This window comes from Carassius gibelio, chromosome B21 (genome assembly GCF_023724105.1).
Source record: "Carassius gibelio isolate Cgi1373 ecotype wild population from Czech Republic chromosome B21, carGib1.2-hapl.c, whole genome shotgun sequence".
Lineage (NCBI taxonomy): Eukaryota > Metazoa > Chordata > Actinopteri > Cypriniformes > Cyprinidae > Carassius > Carassius gibelio.
Window position 1 is genome coordinate 27,510,812 of NC_068416.1, and position 22,150 is coordinate 27,532,961.

At 38.4% G+C, this 22,150-nt stretch overlaps 1 long non-coding RNA gene across 1 annotated transcript; it reads left to right on the forward strand.

Moving 5' to 3' along the window:
* The first annotated feature begins 14,464 nt into the window (after positions 1-14,464).
* On the forward strand, positions 14,465-16,926 carry LOC127986359 (uncharacterized). Its single transcript, XR_008160827.1, has 3 exons — positions 14,465-15,276; positions 16,323-16,494; positions 16,686-16,926. It is a non-coding gene; the product is annotated as an uncharacterized LOC127986359 (long non-coding RNA).
* The last annotated feature ends 5,224 nt before the right edge of the window (positions 16,927-22,150 follow it).

Sequence of the window (22,150 nt, forward strand, 5' to 3'; positions counted from 1 at the left end):
AAAGAATGTTGTGGTCAAACACAGCACTAAGATCCAATAGAACTAATAGAGAGATACAACCATGATCAGATGATAAGAACAGATCATTTGTAACTCTAAGGAGAGCAGTCTCAGTACTATGATATGGTCTAAATCCTGACTGGAAATCCTCACATATACCATTTTTCTATAAGAAGCAATATAATTGTGAGGATACCACCTTTTCTAGTATCTTGGACAGAAAAGGAAGATTCGAGATTGGTCTATAATTAACTAGTTATTTGGGGTCAAGTTGTGTTTTTTATGAGAGGATTAATAACAGCCAGTTTGAAGGTTTTGGGGACATATCCTAATGACAATGAGTAATTAATAATAGTCAGAAGAGGATCTATGACTTCTGGAAGCACCTCTTTTAGGAGCTTAGATGGTATAGGGTCTAACATACATGTTGTTGGTTTAGATGATTTAAAAATTCTTCATCTCCTATAGTACAGAATGAGTGGAACTGTACCTCAGGGGGTCTATAGTGCACTGTCTGATGCGATACTGTAGCTGACGGCTGAATGGTTACTATTTTATCTATTATAGTATCGATTTTAGAAGTAAAGTAGTTCATAAAGTCATTACTGCTCTGATGTTGGGAAATGTCAACATTTGTTGTTAAATACCTGGGGTTATGTTTGTTTTCTTCTAAAAGAGAAGAAAAGTAATCAGATCTAGCAGATTTTAATGCTTTTCTGTAGGATAGGTTACTTTCCCGCCAAGCAATACGAAATACCTCTTGTTTTAGTTTCCTCCAGCTGCGCTCCATTTTTCGGGCTGCTCTCTTTATGGTGCGAGTATGCTCATTATACCATGGTGTCATACTGGTTTCCTTAACTTTCCTAAAGCGTAAAGGAGCAACTGTATTTAAAATGCTAGAAAAGAGGGAATCCATAGTTTCTGTTACTGTCACGGTGCAGGGTGCCTTATCAGCTTCCCCTGCGGTCTGTGTTGTCCTGTCTGTTCGGTAGCTCGTGGTCTGGGCAATCAGCGCTGATCGTGGCAGGGTTGTGCAGATCACGAGCTGATTCTTCCCCACCTGTCGCTCATTCCCCCACTCCCTTATATGTCTCTGCTTTTCTGTCTGTCATCGTGAGTAGATTGTTCTGTCTTTGCCCATGTTTTGCATAGTTCCAAGTCTCAGTCTCACCTTCTGTTTTCTGTCTAAGGATCCGTAGTTCGGAGATCCGGCAGCGTGAGTGGTCTGCAGTGTGCCAGCCAGCTCGGAGATCACTGTGTGCGACAGAGCATTTTATTATTGTATTTTATTATACATGTCAGTCATTTCTGTCCCAGTGCTCACTGACTTTCACTCTCCAGCCTTCCTGTTTCCCCACGGAGCAATCCAGAGTGGCGGTCGTCATCACTCTCCTGGTGGGTCAAGTGAGAGAATGGGGAACGGCCATGTGGGACAGCAAGCATGACTGTTGTGCGTCATTTGAGGCATTCTCGAGGGAGCTGCGCAAGGTGTTTGACCGCTCGGCACGCGGTATTGAAGCAGAACGAGCATTGTCGCTGCTTCAGCACAGATAGCAGTCGGTGTCTGGTTACTCCATTCAGTTCCACACGATCGCCACGTACTGCGGCTGGAATGAGAAGGCTCTCTGGGATCACTTCCTCCACGGCCTGGCAGAGCAGGTGAAGGATGAGATCTATTCACTAGAGCTGCCCCCTGGCTTGGATGGGCTTATCGACCTAGCCATTTATGTCGACAACCGGATAACTCTCCGTTCTCGGCACCGTAGAGAGGGGATTCCCCATGAACACGTCACCGGGGTCCCGTATGGAGCAGCATGTGACACGATGTCTCAACGCCGCATCCTCCCGGAGGAGGAGCCTATGCAGATTGGGAGAGCATGGCTGACAATAGGAGAGCGACGCCGTCGCTTGGATAATCAGATCTGTCTGTACTGCGGTGAGGTGGGTCACGTGGTAGCTGCATGCCCTGTGGCAGGGCGACGCTTTTCACACAAGGGAGAGCACATGGTGAGCGTCACTACAACTCGACTGCCACCTGTTGGCCATTCAGAGTTCCAAGCTTCAGTACAGTTTTGGGGAGCTGTTTTCCAGGTTTCAGAATTGATTGACTCTGGAGCGGAGGGCGACTTCATGGATTCCAGATTGGCAACTCGTCTGGGGAACCTATTTCTGCCAGGACCCTTTGTGGCACCCATCTCACTAATATCACTCACACCACCCAGTTTGTCACATTAACTTTGTCTGGTAATCATGCTGAAGAGATTAGATTTCACCTCAATCACTCGCCCACCTCTCCAGTGGTGTTGGGTCACACCTGGTTGGTTAAACATAACTCTCATATTGATTGGACCCGTGGTTCTATTTTGGCTTGGAGCCCTTTCTGTTTAGCTCAGTGTTTGGGTGCTGCTTTTCCCGCTGTCTTGTCTCATTCTGTGTTGCAGGAGGAGCTGACTAACTTGGTGGATGTACCAGAGGCTTACCATGATTTGAGAGCGGTTTTCTGTAGGTCCCGACTTTCATCTCTGCCTCCACACTGCCCGTACGACTGCGTGATAGACCTGCTTCCTGACACTTCTCCACCTAAGGGGCGCCTTTACTCTCTGTTGGGTCTGGAGCGGGAGGCCATGGAGAGGTATATACATGATTCTCTGGTTGCAGGCATTATCCGTCCCTCATCCTCTCCAGCCGTGGCGGGGTTCTTCTTCGTGGAGAAGAAGGATGGTTCGTTGTCCCCCTGTATTGACTATCGGGGCTTGAATGACATCACGGTAAAGAATCATTATTCTTTGCCATTGATGTCATTGGCCTTCGAGCTCCTTCAGGGGGCAAACATCTTTACGAAGTTGGACCTTCGCAATGCTTATCACTTGGTTCGGATTAGGGAGGGGGATGAATGGAAGACTGCCTTTAACACCCATACAGGGAACTTTGAGTATTTAGTTATGCCGTTTGGGCTTTCCAACTCCCCAGCGTTCTTTCAGGCACTCGTCAACGACGTGCTCCGAGACATGGTCGATCAGTTTGTTTTTGTTTATATTGACGACATCCTGATTTTTTCCCAGAATGAGCACAATCATGTCCAGCACGTCAGGCGAGTGCTCCAGCGGCTGCTGGAGAGTCATTTATTCATTAAGTTGGAGAAGTGTGAGTTTCACGCACAGTCGGTTCCGTTCCTGGGTTTTATTCTCTCGCCTGAAGGTATCCGAATGGATCTCACCAAGGTAAAGGCAGTTGCTGATTGGCCCACCCCAGATAGTCGTGGAGCGGTCCAGCGCTTTCTGGGGTTTGCCAATTTTTACAGGCGATTCATTCGGAACTTTAGCCAGATCGCCCTTCCTCTTACTGATCTCACCTCCACAAGGAAACAATTCTGTTAGTCGTTGCAGGCCCAAGCTGCATTTGAGAACCTTAAGAGTCAATTTATTTCAGCCCCCATTTTAACTACCCCTGACCCGTCTCATCAGTTAATTGTGGAGGTGGATGAATCGGAGGTGGGGGTTGGGGCAGTTTTGTCTCAAAGATCAACTTTGGATGAGAAAATACATCCCGTTTAACATATATGGTTTAACCCCCGCGGAATGCCGGGCATTATTTTTTGGACCTTTCAGGTTAACAATTTCTTATCGCCCGGGCTTAAGAATGGTAAACCTGACGTGGGTTTTTGAGGCTGAGGCTATTCCCACCCTCCCGGTGGCCATTTTGCATCTCAAACGGGTTGTGGCTGTGGTCACCTGGGGGGTGGAGTCCAAGGTCCGCGCGACACTACGCGATACTTCTGTTCCCACTGGATGCCCAGAGGGTCTGCTCTTTGTACCTGAATCAGTCTGAACTAGCGCTCTTCAGTGGGGCCACTCTTCTAGTCTAGCTTGCCACCCTGGAGCGACTAGTACTTGTAGGTTAATCAAGCAGTGGTTTTGGTGGCCGTCCGTGGCGCAGGATGCTCGACGGTTTGTGTCGGCCTGTCCAATTTGTGCTGCGGGTAAGGGATCCAATCGACCCCCAGCAGGGCTACTTCAGCCGTTGTCGGTCTCTTCATGGCCCTGGTCACACATAGCGATGGACTTTGTGACTGGGCTTGCCTCCATCTAGGGGCAAGATGGTAGTTCTCACTGTGGTGGACAGGTTCTCAAAGGCAGTCCATTTTATTCCCCTCCCCAAATTGCCGTCAGCGAGGGAGACAGCGACTACGGTCTTAGATCACGTTTTCCGTATTCATGGCCTCCCGGTGAATGTGGTTTGTGACAGAGGTCTCCAGTTTGTGTCTAGGTTTTGGTCAGAGTTCTGTCAACAGCTCGGGGCGACTGCGAGCCTATCTTCCGGTTATAGACTAATGGTCAGACCGAGCATGCAAATCCAAGATTTGGAGAGAGTCCTGTGCTGTGTGGCGTCTGCTGAACTGTCATCTTGGAGTTCCAGGTTGACCATGGTAGAGTATGCACATAACTCCCTCTCGGTCTCATCTACGGGTTTGCGAGAGGAACAAGGAATCGGAGGACCGTCACCATACTAAGCCCCCTCTTTACGTGTGGTCAGAGAGTCTGGTTGTCTACTAAGGATATTAACTTCAGACTGCCCTCACGTAAACTGGAACCCAAATTTGTTGGACCGTTTATCATCGCCAATGTGCTTAGTCCAGTGTCAGTATGGTTCAAATTGCCCCCTCAGTTTAGAAGGATCCACCCAGTTTTCCACGTTTCTAAGATTAAACCCACCTTTCACTCCCCCCTTCAGCCGCTGACCTCTGCCCCTCCGCCTACTAGGCTCATCGAGGGGTCGCCTGCCTATACTGTACGGCGGCTCATTGATGTGATGCGTAGGGGTAGAGGTCATCAATATCTGGTAGACTGGGAGGGTTATGGTCCAGAGGAGAGATGCTGGATTCCGTCTCGCGACATTCTAGATCGCGCTCATTGATCAATTTCATCAGCGTCCTGGTGAGTCCTCCGGGGATGCCAGGAGGGGTCCCTGAGGTGGGGGGTACTGTCACGGTGCAGGGTGCTGTCTCAGCTTCCCCTGCGGTCTGTGTTGTCCTGTCTGTCCGGTAGCTTGTGGTCTGGGCAATCAGCGCTGATCGTGGCGGGGTTGTGCAGATCACAAGCTGATTCTTCCCCACCTGTCGCTCGTTCCCCAACTCCCTTATATGTCTCTGCTTTTCTGTCTGTCGTTGTGAGTAGATTGTTTTGTCTTTGCCCATGTTTTGTATAGTTCCAAATCTCAGTCTCACCTTCTGTTTTCCCGTCTAAGGATCCGTAGCTCAGAGATCCGGCAGCGCGAGTGGTCCGCAGTGTGCCGGCCAGCTCGGAGATCTCTGTGTGTGCCAGAGCATTTTATTATTGTTTATGTTATTTTGTGTTTTGTGGCGAGAATAAAGATTCTCCTTTTTCTCTACTCTGCTTCTGAGTCCTCTGTCTAGTATGCACCCTGACAGTTACATCCTCAAGTTGTTATGACATTTTGGATATGCTAAGGAATTCGGATATATCAGGAAGATAACTTAAAAAGCGGTCTTTTGTGGTAGAAGGTATGGTTCTACCATACTTGTAACAACAAGTAGAATTTACAATTTTGGCTATATGAAGTTTGCACAAAACTAAATAATGATCTGAGATATCATCACTTGGCTGCATAATTTCAACACTATCAACATCAATTCCATGTGACAGTATTGAATCTAGAGTATGAGTTCGACAATGAGTAGGTCCAGAAACGTGTTGTCTAACACCAATAGAGTTCAGAATGTCTATAAATGCTGATCCCAATACAGCTTTCTCATTATCAACATGGATATTAAAATCACCAACTATTAAAACTGTATCTGCAGCCAGAACTAACTCGGATGTGTAAGGGTGGTTTGCCAACAGAGGTTTAGGCTGTAGGATTGCCGAAATGACTAAAGAAACGTTATCAGCACGATGTTATAAAACTGTACATTTCTAGTCTATTACCACCCACTGCCACTTATACCAACGATGGAAATAAGTGCAGTTACAATAGCTTAATATGTGGGAGAGCGTGGCTATTAAGTGACTATATTGTATTGCAATAGGTAGCACTTCAAAGTTAATATTGAATCAAGACTAGTTAACACAATTAATAATTAAAATGGTTTAATAACAATATTTTGTTAAGGTTACACTTGAATTGGTTACAAAATAGATGAAGGATGGTAAAACATAGAGTTAACTGTACCCAACATATATGTAAAATATTACCTGAAAAGGAAAGAGAGAGGGGGAGATAGAGAGAGGGAGAAATAGAGGGAGAGAGGGCAAGGCCCTGAGAAGAGAGCTCCAGCAAAGGAAAGAGTCAGCAAAGAAAAGCCAGAAGAGAGAAAAAGCCTTGAGAAACATTCACAGTCTTCTTTTATCCCTTCCTTGACCATGTGACTGAAACCCAAATGTGAGACATTCAACCTGACCAATCAGCAGACTACAGCTTCACCCATTGTGCAAAAGGTGTGACAATTATCAGACCCCCGATGTAAACACATGCTGGCCTACAGGCCTTGATTGATATCATCACTTTAATGTCATCAGGAATGCCAAATGGGCCTTTTGTTACTCAAGATAGTTTGGGACAGGAAAAACAGAAGTTTTTGATCATTTTTGACCGTCTTTGATCATTTTGACCTTACAGATGTAAAATCACCAAACTCTTTAATAAAGTCTGTATGGTGCCCTGGTGGCCTGTATACAGTAGCCAGTACAAACATCACAGGGGATTTATCATTAACATTTGTTTCTGTGGATAATGTTAAATGAAGCACCATTACTTCAAACTGTCATACTTTAAGCTTGCCCTCTGAGAAATCCTGAAAACATTGTTATAAATTGAAGGAACACCTCCCCCTTTACCTTTTAGATGCGGCTCATGTTTATAACAGTAATCTTGGGGGGTGGACTCATTTAAAATAATCTAATCATCTGGTTTTAGCCAGGTTTCTGTCAAACAGAGCACATCTAGATTATGATCAGTGATCATATTATTTACAAAAAGTGTTTTTGTAGAAAAAGGACACTATTTTAAGTTGTCCTTGTTATAGTGTAATCTTACATTTAAATACTGAGTAATATTAATTAACTACATGTTGTTAAACACGAAGGCCTCTTGGGGCTTATTGCTTTATTATAATAGTCAGTACATGTAACATGTAACAAGTACACCTTAAAACAAAGTGTTACCGTTAACTCTAACCATCATATAGTAGCATTCATCTTCATGTCCTTTAGTATTAAGCAGATGCATTTAACTGAAAATAGCAAGTCAACAAGTCACTGCATCAACAACAGCAATTATTGCAGTTTAAATAAAGCAGTTTATAGTCTTAACATTTGTAATAGACCCATCCTTGACCGACTGTAACCATACTGTAGGCTCTACTCTTCAACACAGTGGTAACCTTCACAAAAATACAGACATTACAGACAACCATTTTAAAAACACAACAGAAGATTAATAAAAAAATCTTATGGTAATGTGTGTGAAGAAAGAAATAGGCCTATCCACAGAACAAACTGGTATCAGTTAGCTGAAAGTCCAGGGTTTATTTGAATCGTTGTTCCAGTCAGTGATCAAGAAGCAATGTAAAATTAAATGACTAAATAAATTTGGATGTTAAAGTCAATGTCCTGCATGTAAACATGCTTTAGACAAACACTTACTGAAATGCTGTTCATTGCCGGTAAAAGCATTTGCCCTTTTGCCTTTTTTTAAAACTTTCACAAGATTTTTTTTTTTTTTTATAATAATAATAATAAACATATATTGTTTAAAGCAGAAACTGGATATACTGTAAAAGGGTTATGAACTGTTTTACTTTCAAGTGCATGCACATTGCACTATTGAGCAAGGTTCGTTGGGTCTTTGTCATTGTTCATGCTTGTTTGAGTCTTACAGACATTTGGTCTGTTTCTTGTGGTTTTATTCAGATTCTCCTCTCTTGAGGTGACTGAAGAGCATGTAAAGATGACGTGATAGGATTGCACATGATTTCTGCCTCTGTTGACATCAAATTGAACATTTGGAAAGTCTTTGCAATCCGTGAGGGCCGCTGTGACCTGGTGGTTTCATCTGGAAGCTGAATCGTCAGGACGTTTGTTAAACCAGCTTCTAGTTCTCTTCACAGTCGTTTAATATTTCCAGTGCCCGGTTGCATGAAATTCCTTAAGTGAGGGTTTCCCTGAGGGAGAAAAAAATCCCTGAGGTAAGGGATTTCATTAAGAGCGTTGCAAGAAACCTCTTAACTGTCACCCTTACCTAAGTGTTTATACTAAGCGTTTCACAGTAGTTTCTGACAACATACGGCAAAGATCGCCGCGGTTGCTATAGTTACTACCTCTAACAGTAAACAGAACATAATGAACCACAAAGCCAAACCCTCACTAAAATCACAATTGTATTAATATATTTTTGATATGGAGAGTACAAACATAACAGAAAAAAAAACATAAACCAAACTGGAAAGAGGACGAAAAGGCAATTATTGTTTTCGCAAGTGGTTATAATAATAATAATAATAATATTTTCATCCTTTCATCAACCATTCATCGTCTCCAAGGGATTATTACGATCATTAAATACACGCCTTGGTATATCCTCCTCTTCAATTAACACTAAATCAGCCATCGTATTTTGTGTTTAAGCAGTGGTGGACAGTAACGGAGTAGCTTTACTTCGTTACTGTACTTAAGTACATTTTTCAAGTATCTGTACTTTACTGGAGTAGTTTTATTTTGAGTGACTTTTACTTTTACTTCACTACATTCCAAAGCATAAAATCGTACTTTTTACTTCACTACATTTCATAAAACATATCGTTACTCCCTATAATATATCACGTGCTCCGACACTCAGAAGCGGTGTCTGACTCATCATGAACGAACTGAATCTTTTCAAAATAAACCTTTAAATCGGATCGCGAATCGCACCAAACGATTCGTTTAGGAATTAGAGTGATCCGATTGCAGCTGTTCTGGAGTCGACCACTCACTGATTCAAATGAACCGTTTAGTGCGAGTCCCCAGAAGTAAGAACCGGGAGATATTGTGAGCGCGCGTGCGTCTGACGTTGCTAAAAGTAAGTTATTAATGTCGAAATTTAGGATTAATTATTGTAACTGAAAATCATATTTAGGTCAAAATTGTCAGTTGTTTGGGAACTAAATCCGTTGTAAAGAGTGATCTGTTTAAGCCCACTGAAATGCTCCAGTGCAGACGATGCAGACACATCAATTTTAGGTTAAAAAAAAAAAACTTTAAGTAACACAGATTAAATACAATAACTCATGCACGTTCAAATTCCCCGCTGCCCTAATGTTAAACAGTTTTATTAAAATGTCCTATGTGACGTCTGTTTTTATATTGTTTATCAACAGTAACGTTATACATATGTATATTGTTTGGATTAACTAGAAGAGTAGACAGACATGAATGTTTATTCATAACCGTACTGAAAATAAGTAAATATTGTTAGCTGATGCTAACTGTCTAGCTAAGATTTTTAATTTTTTATAATGTCCAAATATTTTTATTCAACCACCTATATATATATATATATATATATATATATATATATATATATATATATGTAGATTACACCTGGGTAGAAAAGAAAGGATGTGATGTTCAGAACATGGTAACTACAGTAATTATCAAAGTGGGAAGAGATGCACCCCGTTTGGCCAGGGGTGTTTTTAAACCACAGACAAGGTTTGAGAAAGAAAAAATCATTATGAAAATATAATTATATTTTCCTTAATGTTCTTCCTAACTTCAGGCCTTATTATCATGTCATATATAAAGTTACAGTACAGACCAAAAGTTTGGACACACCTTCTCATTCAAAGAGTTTTCTTTATTTTCATGACTATGAAAATTGTAGATTCACACTGAAGGCATCAAAACTATGAATTAACACATTTGGAATTATATATGGAATTATATACATAACAAAAAAGTGTGAAACAACTGAAAATATGTCATATTCTAGGTTCTTCTTTTCCTTTGATGACTGCTTTGCACGCTCTTGGCATTCTCTTGATGAGCTTCAAGAGGTAGTCACCTGAAATGGTCTTCAACAGTCTTGGAGTTCCCCGAGAGATGCTTAGCACTTGTTGGCCCTTTTGCCTTCTGTCTGCGGTGCAGCTCACCCCTAAACCATCTCGATTGGGTTCAGGTCCGGTGACTGTGGAGGCCAGGTCATCTGGCGCAGCACCCCATCACTCTCCTTCTTGGTCAAATAGCTCTTGATGCCTTCAGTGTGACTCTACAATTTTCATAGTCATGAAAATAAAGAAACCTCTTTGAATGAGAAGGTGTGTCCAAACTTTTGGTCTGTACTGTAACTTTGATGTTCTGTAAAACAACAAACTTTAAAATACTTTGTTCTTACTGGTGAAAATCAGATGGTCATCTCTGTTTTCTCTCAGGAACATCACAGTGTAAGCTTCACAGTGAACATTACTCTCATCAGCGTAGTCCATATCAACAACAAAAATATATCTTGACTCCATATAGTGGTTATTTTGGAAAAAAACCCGGGTATTTTGAGCAGTAGGATTATAAAAAGAATATGTGCTAATATAAAATTAAATTAAGTAGCCTATATAAAATGCAAACATCTATCTTTCAGTACTTTTTTACTTAAGTACATAAAAAATCGAGTACTTTTGTACTTTCACTTGAGTAAGATTGAGAAAGGAGTACTTTTACTCATACTGGAGTAATATTTTATTATATGTATCTGTACTTTTACTCAAGTACTTGACTTGTGTACTTCGTCCACCACTGTGTTTAAGTTGACTTAAGGGAGCTGTTTTGGTCCCTTAAATTTATTAAGGTGAAATGGTCACTAAGGACTTTGTAGCAACGCTTAAGAGAACACTTAGATAATTAAGGGGGAAAACTTAATAACAGCCTTAAGTTCCTTAAGGAAACCCTTAGGGTTTTTTCATGCAACCCAAGTTTCACTAAGGGTACCCTTAACCTTATATCTAAGGGATTTCTTAGCTTAAGGAGTTTCATGCAACCGGGCACAGACCTTTAACACGAGGTATGTATTGCAAGCAGCCATTTAAGAAGTCTGAAAATGTAATCTGAACTGAATCAACACTGAACTGACTTGATCTGAATAATGACACGTCTTTTGGAGCTGGTCCACATCAGAATCTGAACTGTGATTTACAGTAAATGAACTCACCAGAAGAGATTCAAATAGTTTAAATAGTTCAATATATATATCTATAGTTTAGTTATTGTGCTTTAACTACAAAATACCACAGTAAAACCACAGTTGTGAGCATCTTTATTCCTTGTTTTAATATTCAAATGAAATAGAAATGCATGAGAACACAGAACAGTGGGAAACTGAACCTTGTAAGGTTCCTTGTAACAAGAAAGAAAAATGGAGACCAGAAATGAGACACAAACCGGTGAAGTACAAGAGAAAAGCAGACAGACACTTGTTAGACGGAACAGTATGAGGAATTATCAACCACTCTGTAAGTGTTTGTTCATATCTGAACATTTTAGTCTTGCTGTTGTAGATTTAATTGTTTTCTCTTCTGGCACAAAGAGACACATTCAGACAGATTCATCACTTTCTGAATGAAACAGATGTGTGATTGTTTAACTGACATGTTTTACTAATCAAGAAGATTAATTTCTAAATGCAAAACAATATATGTAGATAATCTGAAATATATATTTGTGATTTCTAGTCTAATGCGATCCAGACGGGTCTGTGAAGTTTCATTCTGACATAAAAACTGAGGTGAGATCCACACACCAAAACCCTTCAGACGATTTCAAGAACAAACAACAGCAGCTGAAGACCTGAACATCATCATCATCATCATCTCTGACTCCATCACTCCACACTACAGTCTGTTCAGCTCCTGGACTCTTTTTCAGACTCATCTGATCACTAACAAACACACTAAACCCTTTCTTTCTCAGGTCAGTGTTTCATCGAACTGTAGCTGCTGCACTTTGATCATTTTCACACCATGAACATGAGTATCTGAATCACACAGAGACTTGTTTTTGTATGATATCATATTTGTTTCAATTTGCACTGCCTTATATTTCATGCATTTTCGTTTACTATGTGTGTTTTTGTATTCCTGTATTTTGTGATGCATGTAAGAGATTCTAAAATAACCAAATACATTCAAACTACAAACAGATATTTCTAAAATAAGTGCGTTCATGGCTGTTTGTAAACTGAATGTATTTGGCTTCCGCTGTCATACACTGGCAGTTATTTTAGTTGCACAAAGCATCTGGTTATGCTGTCTGACGTTACAAAAGCTGCTGCTGTATTGCAGAGGCTCTGAACTCTGGCCCTCAGGGTCCTCTTTTGATCAGAACGTTTCTAGTGATCCTGAAGAACATGATTGGCTTGTTCATGTGTGTCTGATGAGGCTTGGAGCTGAACTCTGCAGGAAAGTGGACAATGAAGGCCAAAGTTAAGAAACCTTGCTGTATTTCTCACCATGTTATTTTAATGAATTGTCATAATTCTAAATACACTGGTCTGTAGTCTAAACTGTTTTACCGTTTACAACACTTTATTCTTAGTTATTTCCATATTGCAGCTCATGAATCTGAAGTCTTGCATTCAAAGAAAATTTCTTCTGTTGCATAGTAAGCTGAACTTGTTTTTGCATCCTTCCATAGTGTTTATTGTATATGCATTCATTACTCATATATATATATATATATATATATATATATATATATATATATATATATATATATATATATATATATATATATATATATATATGCTGAAATAACATAATATTTGTCATTATATTTGCATGTTGCTTGTATGTGAAGGTGCTTTATAGTGTTACAATGCACATTTCTGCCTAAAGACTGTTCCAGTGTTTACTGTACTGATCATGTATTGCTGTAATATAGTTTTTTTTTTTCTTTTCACAATGACATTGTACTGTAATTTGTTGGCAGGCTTACAGTAAAAGCATAACTGTGAGTCCTGTCCAGTGTCTTGCTCTCAGTATCTACTGTACTTTGTACCATTGAAATTAAAACCTGATGTGCTACAGAGAAAGTCCAGTCATGTGTAATTCAGTTATTATCATCAAAACCACAGCCACGATTTACACTTGGGAAATACATCTATTAAAGTAAGTTTTGTTTGCGATGGTTTCTTATTGAGGAGTTCTTTTGTTTGTTTTGATCTAATTAAAGTAAACGGATTATTGCTTGCTCTGTCTGAATGATTTGTAATCTGTGTGGTTTGTGTTTCTGTGGCTGTGTACAGGACCAGGCCTGCGCTGATATATGTTTCAGGTTTCAGTGAATCTGATGTGGTTGTCTTCATTCTTTCCTTCTGTGTATTACAGGAGGAGAGGTGCTTTATTCAACGAAGGAGATCCTCCATCTATCACATAGAAGTCTGCTTGAAAACAATGAGGTTTAGAGCATGCTATTATATCTGTTATTTAACAATTTTTAGCTGTCAGTATTTCAGAAGCTTTCAATCAGCCTTCAGATTGAAGGTTTAGTGCCAAATTGAGCAAAATTCAAGACTCTCAGATATGGACCCATAGTTAAAAAGTGACTTGTTTGGCAGTTGTGTTAAAGAGGTAGAGAGTGCATGTGTTATAGGAAGATCTGAAGGGGGAGGAAGGCCCACTCATATCTGTATTCTTAACTGGACGGAGGTATAATTGCTGGATGATTGTGTAGGATAAGGAGAAGAGGTTTGGTTGGCACAGTTCTTTGGACGCTGTTAGCTTGTGTGAGGCTGTGCATGTGCCGAAATTCAGCCTTGCAGCTCCACAGTCTCGATATGTTGGATGACACAGTGTTTAATCAAAAAATCATTTAGGTTTGTTTTGCACAAGCCTTTACACATTAAAGGACTTCAACCACGGTCTGTCTGATGCAGCTTGGCATGAAATGAGTTCACTGCGAAACAAGCTCAAAGATGATCACTCCTCTTTATCAGCATCATTATCAGCAGCGGAACTCACTGATGTCTTCACAGACATATTCAACATATCACCGAGTCAGGCTGTTGTTCCCACGTGTTTCAAAACTACCACTATCATCCCAGTGTCTGATAAGTGCATACACTCATGAATAAAAGATGAGAGAAGTTGAATGAAATCTAGAAACAGTGCTTGTCAGACAGATTAAAACAAGTGTCTTGTCTCAAAACGCATGATTTGTGTCGATTGCGATTGAGGATCGCGGGTAACGCAGAGTGTAGGTAAAGATTGCAAGTGAGGCTGTAATTTAGTTCCTTTTTCTTGTCTTCTCCTGGCTAGATTCAAACAAAAAATAAAAATGAAGCATGCAAGTGTCTGAGAGTATAAGTCTGCAGCCAGACCCTCTGATCACAACTTTTGATTAAAAAGAAAGGTGAATACAGATAAAAATTTGCAGTTTAAAAGGGGATGATATCATGCTGAAAACTATACCATCAGAAACCAACAGCACTGTGGGGAAAAAAACAACTGAAGCCAGAAATGAGAAACGTATTTGCATTAGAAAGCATCAAGAAATTCAATGTGAAAGTCAAAGTGGAAGTGTTTGTACATTATGGCACTTTATTGTGTCATCTTATTTTAGATTCAACGTTCAATTCACTGCCTTTTTTCGTGTCATAACGTACCACATTACACAGATTCATCAGACTAATTTATTGCAGTCACGGGTGACTGTTTACAGGTCAGTGTGATTGCATATAAATTACAGGATTGATTATAGATTGAGAATATAAAAACCCTATTAATTCGAAACAAGAATAATCTGATATGTGATTTCTATTCTCTTGTGTAGACCTGAACATTATCCTTCATCACCACATCAGCTCCTGAACTCATCTGATCACAAACAGATCTGTCTCAGTGCTGCATCATTCAATTCAATTGCAATATCATTATTATATTAGACAACAGTCAGAGGTTTTATTCATTATAAGGTCTTATAGTGGTGTTGGTTTGAGTATCATGAATAATGACTATATAATGAATATAATGCAGGTGTTATACTTTAGTCAAGATCATGATCTTCCTCTGAAGTTGCATTTGTGGTGAGAGCGTTTTCCATTTTTGTATTCTTAGAATTGAAGCCCTTTGCTCACAGGATATAAGAATCTTTCATTTCTCAGAATTGAATCCCTTTCTGCTGTTTAATATGCATCTTCTCATTATTTAAAATCCCCCTGAAGCTCAGACGGCACAACATCAGCAGAGATCTCAGAGTTGTGATAGACATTTTCTTCTCTTCAGCTCAACAGAAGGTGATTAAAACAATCATATTTATTTATTTTTTTGTCAGGAGTTTTTATTATTCATTATTTAAGCTCTTACTGTACTGTGAAATAGAAATTTAAAAAAATATACTCGGTAAAGATAGTAGTAAGATTATGTTTTATTGAACAAGTGTTTTGCATTTCATGTTTTCTATGTAAGAAAGCACTGTACCTGTATTGTTTTTATTGCTATGCACTGTTCATCTTCTTCTTGTGTGAATGACAGAATGATGATTTTTGGGTGAACTGGGTAGATTGTGGAAAAAACCTCTCTTAACTGGACGTTTAACCCCACTCTATCACACACCAGCACAAAGACTGTGTTTTAAAGGGGTTGTATGATGTTGCTAAAAAAAAAAACATTATTTTGTGTTTTTGATGTAATGGAATGTGTTTATGTGTACATTACTGTTGCTTCTCTTTGCCCTTCCTTCTGAAACGCATCTTTTTTTCAAACCTTATTGTTCTGAAAGCGAGGTGTGAAGGTTAAGATGTTAAGATGTTAAGCAGAAAAGTTTCACATAACTAAAATAAGACTGTTTTTGCTTCAAATTCCCAAACACTACAGTCTAACCCTTATGAAAACTGGTTTTACTACAAGTGGAACCAAAAACCATGGCTAATATAGTTACAGTACATGTCAACCACAAACTAACTATGCATGGTTTGGTATATATTAAAACTATGGTTAAACAAATAGTATTCAATATGCACAGACAAAATTTCACTTTCACTTTAGTTTTGTTTTTGGAGATTTCACTTTCATAAAGAAATGTGCAGCCTTTTGTCTGAGAAATAATAAAAGGACACCTTTTAATTTACAAAATTTAAAAACCTCATTTTGTTAAAGAATCAAGAAAAAAATCATATAGTGAAATCTGTATCATGAATTGCATTGAGTTGAGTGAATGGTTACGTTCCTACTGTTGACTATTATTTGTTACTGCTTTAGTCACATGGATGATATAAACTGAACTTGAACTAAAACCACTGGATTCATCTAAACTCTTCATGTCTTCTGTGTGATTTAACAGATGGGATGTAGAAATGAAATAACACAGAGAGAAAACCGTTGGAGCATAAGAAACCAGATAGGAAGAACTACAAACATGGAGGCCAGAAATGAGACACAAACCAGAGAAACACAAGAGAAAAACAGACAGACACCTGTCAGATGTGACAGTATGAAGATAATAAAACCAGAATGTAAGTGTTTGCTCATTATGGGAATGCTAGTCTTCACACAACTCTCCTAAAGTTTCACATTCAGACAGATTCATCAGATTTTCTGTGAGATGAAAGTTTACGGATGTGTGATTGTGTGTTAATAACAGAATGTGTTATAGATCAAGATCATAAAACAATGAAGATAATCTGATGATGTTTGTGATTTCCAGTCTCATGTGATCCAGACGGACCTGTAAACTTTCCTTCTGATGAAACTTCATCATGTTCTGAAGAACACACAACGTCCCTGAGACAGCAGCAGCGGCTGAAGACAACACCATCATGATCCCAGACTCCATCCATCCACACTACAGTCTGATCACATCCTCAGAGACGGAGGATTACTCTATAATAATCCTGAGTACTGATCTCTATGAGATAATTATTCATTCATTAATAAACACCCTGATGATTAAAATTGGTTGCATCTATTATAATAGACTATACAACATCTTGAATTATTCTCAGAATAGTTTTTAAATTACAATCTTTCAAAAATATTTTTTCTGGTTCAGTAAGGTGCTCTCAGTGGTTGAGTCAGATTTTCAGTATAACCTTCAGTTAAAATAATAAAATATAGTCCTGTTTACATTAAATATGCTTGATCCAGAGCATTTTATTGATACTATTAAAGCTGCTTTGACACAATGTGTATTGTTAAAAGCTCTAGATAAATTAAGGTAACTTTGCTCAATCACTGCTAAACAAACACTTTTATGGTTTCATGAAATGATCAGGATATATTAAAATTGAGCATATAGACTGAATAACTGTGAGACTGAAGCACTGCTGAAGCGTCATCATGTGTTCAGGATCAGGAAGCAGACTTACACCAGACTAAAGATTAGATCCAGACTCTGATGAACACAACACTGAGAAGAGATGATGCTGACCCTGAGAGGACTTCAGATGACCCCAGCTCCAGCAACAGCAATGAAAACACACACAAAGATTTAATTTCATCAGCTGATATGATCTTATCTACATTGATCCATTTCACAAGAGTGTCTGAGAAATCACTAAACACAGACAGAAAAGTGTGAAACATTACTGAAGTAAAACACAAAGATGTGAATGTGACTCTAATGGATCAGTTCTGCTGATTTCATCTCTTCTGAAGCGCTGAGAGAGAGAGAGAGAGAGAGAGAGAGAGAGAGAGTGAAAAGGGAGAGACTGTCACAGTGTCTAGTCTCTGTTTCCCTGGGTGTCCACTAGTGGTCTCACTTCCCCATAGGTACCCCTCTGCAGGCACTACATTTCCCACAAAGCCTCCATCACTGTTAATTGCACACCTGTATTGCACTCAGCTGTCTCCACTCTCTTCGTTATCACCTGTCCATATACAGTGGGGATCGAAAGTTTGGGCACCCCTTGCAGAATCTGTGAAAATATGAGTAATTTTAAAAAAAATAAGAGAGATCATACTAAATGCATGTTATATTTTATTTAGTACTGTCCTGAGTAGGATATTGTACATAAAAGATATTAACATTAAGTCCACAAGACAAAATAATTCCTGAAATTATTAAAATAACCCCACTCAAGAGTTTGGGAACCCTTGGTTCTTAGTACTGTGTTCTGTTACCTGATGATCCTCGACTGTCTTTCTGTTTTGTGATGGTTGTGCATGAGTCCCTTGTTTGTTCTGAACAGTTAAACTGAGCAGCGTTCTTCAGAAAAATCTTTAAGCTCCTGCAGATTCTTCAGTTTTCCAGCATCTTTACATATTTGAACCCTTTCCAGCAGTGACTTTATGATTTTGAGATACATCTTTTCAGACTGAGGACATTTGAGGGACTCAAACACAACTATTTAAAAAGATTCAAACATTCACTGATGCTCCAGAAGGAAACAAGATGCATTAAGAGCTGGGGGGTGAAAACTTTTGAACACATTTGTCTTATTTTGTTGAAATATAATTTTTTTTGCATTTAGTTCTGCCCTTCGTAAGCAACAGAATATACGCGTATGTTTCCCGGTACACAAATTAAGTACAATTAACCTTGATTTTCAAATTCTGAAATTTTTCACCCCCCAGCTCTTAATGCATGCATCAGTCTGTCTCATTCTGTTTTCATGGAGTCCTTGTTTTCCGTTTCCCAGTTTTCTTGCGTCCCCTTGTGTTTTCTTGTTTCTTGTTTTTGGACTGCTTTCCCCGTTATTGACCTCTAGCCTGTTTTGGATTTTGATTTTTGATTACCCCATTAAACACACTGCATTATTATCGTTTCCTGTGATCAATCGTGACAGAGATAGAACAAAAGCACAAAAAGCACGTTCAACCACACCCACACCTGTAAATAACAATGAAACAAATTTAATCAACAATAATGGTATTAAAAATAAATGTACATCACTGTGGACGTAACAATCCCAAAAGAAGCACAAAAGCACTTTCACAGACTTTTTCATTAAATGTTTCCTCTTGTTGGAATGACCTGCACAACTCAATCCCAGTCCTTTGACATCTTCAAGAAATTCCTAAAAACATCTGTTTCATCTTTGCCCCTTTTATACTTGCATTCTATTAATTTACTAACAGCTTGTTTTCTTAAAAAAAAAACACACACAACTGAGATGTGAAAGTGTATTGTTCTGTATAAGTTCTGAAAGAAAGGAATCCAAAATTACAATGGGAGAGAAACATGTGGACCTCTTTATTGTCTTGCTGTAATCTCTAAAATAAATACAAACTCTAGACTTCAAAATGCTGAATACCTTTTTCTACATTTACAAACTCTATCAAAACAGCAAACTCAATTCAAAATCGAGTCGTTCAGACAAAACATTATCATTACTTTTCTATCCAATAGGAACATTTAGTCAATCATAGAACATTGACTGACAAAATACTAACAGTTGATGTCTTTACAACAAATGCATTATTTTCTTTTACATGTTTGACATAGATGTTTCAGTTCTACTGGCATAGACAATATAAAAATTGTTCATTGTTCAAAAATTGTTACCTTTAGTTACCTTCAACTAAGCAGTTACTTTCAACAATTTTAAAATGTTAAGTGTTGAATGTGTTCATTCTTGCCAAAATACTGTCTAAAACTGAATGAGGCATTACTTTATAGAATGTACAATAGAAATAAACGGGGTCCTCTATACAGAAATTCAGTTGGAACCTTGACTAAAGTTGCTCTCCAGTGTGTAAGGTCTGGATGTGAATGGAACCTGATGCTTCCACAAATATTACAAAATACATGGCCTTTGGTTACTATGCAACTTTCCTGTCACATGATATAAAAAAGTAAAAAAGGTAATTGTGAATTTTTTATGTCACAATTTGATCTTCTATTCTTGGAATTGCAAGTTTTCGTCTTGCAATTAAGACTTTATCAGAATCACAATTGCCAGAAATAAAAGTTAGAACTGTGAAACAAAGTCATAATCAGAATCAGAATCAGAATCAGAAAGAGCTTTATTGCCAAGTATGCTTACGCATACAAGGAATTTGTTTTAGTGACATAAGCTTCCAGTACACAGAGACAACAACACACAGACAAAAAAAAAAAAAAAAAAAAAATTTACAAATTGGCAAATAAATAAGTGTATAAACAATTGTGCTATAAATGATAATGGAATAGGATTGAGTGAGATGCAGGAATGTTCTAGGATGGAGGGTTAACAAATAAATATAAGGATATTGCACGTTTATAAGCATTAATAGGGAACATTTAACTGTTCATGAGGTAGATTGCCTGGGGGAAGAAATTGTTCTTGTGCCTTGCTGTTCTGGTGTTTGCGGCTCTGAGACGCCGGCCAGATGGCAAAAGTTCAAAGATGGGGTGACTTGGATGTGAGGGATCCAGAGTGATTTTCTGAGCCCTTTTCCTCACTCTGGATGTATACAGTTCTTGAAGGGTGGGCAGGGGAGCACCAATAATCCTTTCAGCAGTCCGAACAGTTCTCTGTAGTCTTCTGATGTCTGATTTTGTTGCTGAACCAAACCAGACAGTTATTGAGGTACACAGGACAGACTCAATGATGGTGGAGTAGAACTGTTTCAGCAGCTCCTGTGGCAAGTTAAACTTCCTCAGCTGGCGAAGGAAATACAACCTTTGCTGGGCCTTTTTAACAACTTGGTAATTACCCTTTACCAAGAACAGAAACAATTGGACATGTGAGAACTGAACAGGAGCAGGAAAGTACCTTTAGCTTTGATTCAAACCCATGTGATTTGAGAAACAGTTGTTCTTCACATTGATCAGCTGTCCACAAGGCTACAGCTCTGACAGAAGGTACTCTACAATCAGGATACAAAGAGTTTATTCTCTTGTATGTTTCATTGAGATATCAGCTTTGTCTTAAGATGTCTTCAGTTTTATTTTAGGAGAAATGTTAAACATTTACTAATATTGTAAATAATAACTATCATTTAAATAGCATTGAACATTTGGTTACTATAGTTTAAATGTTTACATTTATCTTCAATGTCCAGCATTGTATACACCACATTTTCTAAACACACTAGAAAGGACTTACAAGTGCAAGATGTTTAGTTTTTCCCTTTTTTTCTCTTTTTACAAATATAACACTATAGTGTACAAGTTTATTATTATTATTATTAAAATATATATTTTACTATTTTTTTTTTTTTTTGCTTTGTTTAGAATTAAAATTTTGTCTTGTACAGCATATTTTTGCATGTATGTAAATAAAGGTTACATTTCCTGTGTTAAATCACTGTGCAATAAAACATGATACAACTTCAAATTTGAAAACGCATGTATTGTCTTTGATTAAAATGGTGTAGATAAATGACATTAAAGCTAACCAGAGGGAAGACAAAAATAAAAAAGAGATCTCTTTTACCATTTCAAATATTTCTCCTAGACAGAAATGAGGTTACGTTAAGATTGAATGGAAAACTTTGCTTGAGTCTCCTGCTTCTCAAACTTGTCTCCAGAGACAAAACAATAACTCTCTCACAATGGTCTTCTTTACAGTTTTAGAAGATAACTCAACAACATCACACTCTGTGCTCAGATATTTCTCCTATACAACACTCAATAACTGTACACAATGTGCACCAAGTCAAATGCCTTAATATGAGCTCAAACATTTATTCCATGTATTAATAGTCAAATTAGTCAATTCATAGTCAAGGTTGAGTTTTCTGTAGATTTGTTTTGATTAAGGCGTCTTGTACATTAGGTACTATTTCCAACAACAAATTATGTGCCCAAGTACATAAACATTGTCCTTTAAAAAGTAACATTATCCCTATTTATGCATAATTCTCTCTTAATATAAGCCTTTAAATCTGAATTTATGATTTCCCCCCTTTTATTTAGTGTACTTGACTTGATGCACACTTTGAGATGCACAAGTTGAGATCTCTTCTAAAGTGTTAAAGGAGACAAATATATACTGTATGTATGTATACATAATCAGAATTTATTTTCATTTAAATTTTCTAAAGTTATGCCAGACAACAAAAATAAGTCTAAAATGGAAGTTACAAAAAAAGGTTACATAAATCAATAATTTGAAGCATACTGCACAAAACCTGAATACATTCTAAGCTGTTTTAAAGTGGATCTCAAATTTAAATTTATTTAGTTAAAAAAAATATATATCAGTTAATGTTTTCATAATAGATTGCAGACTGATTAAAAATTGA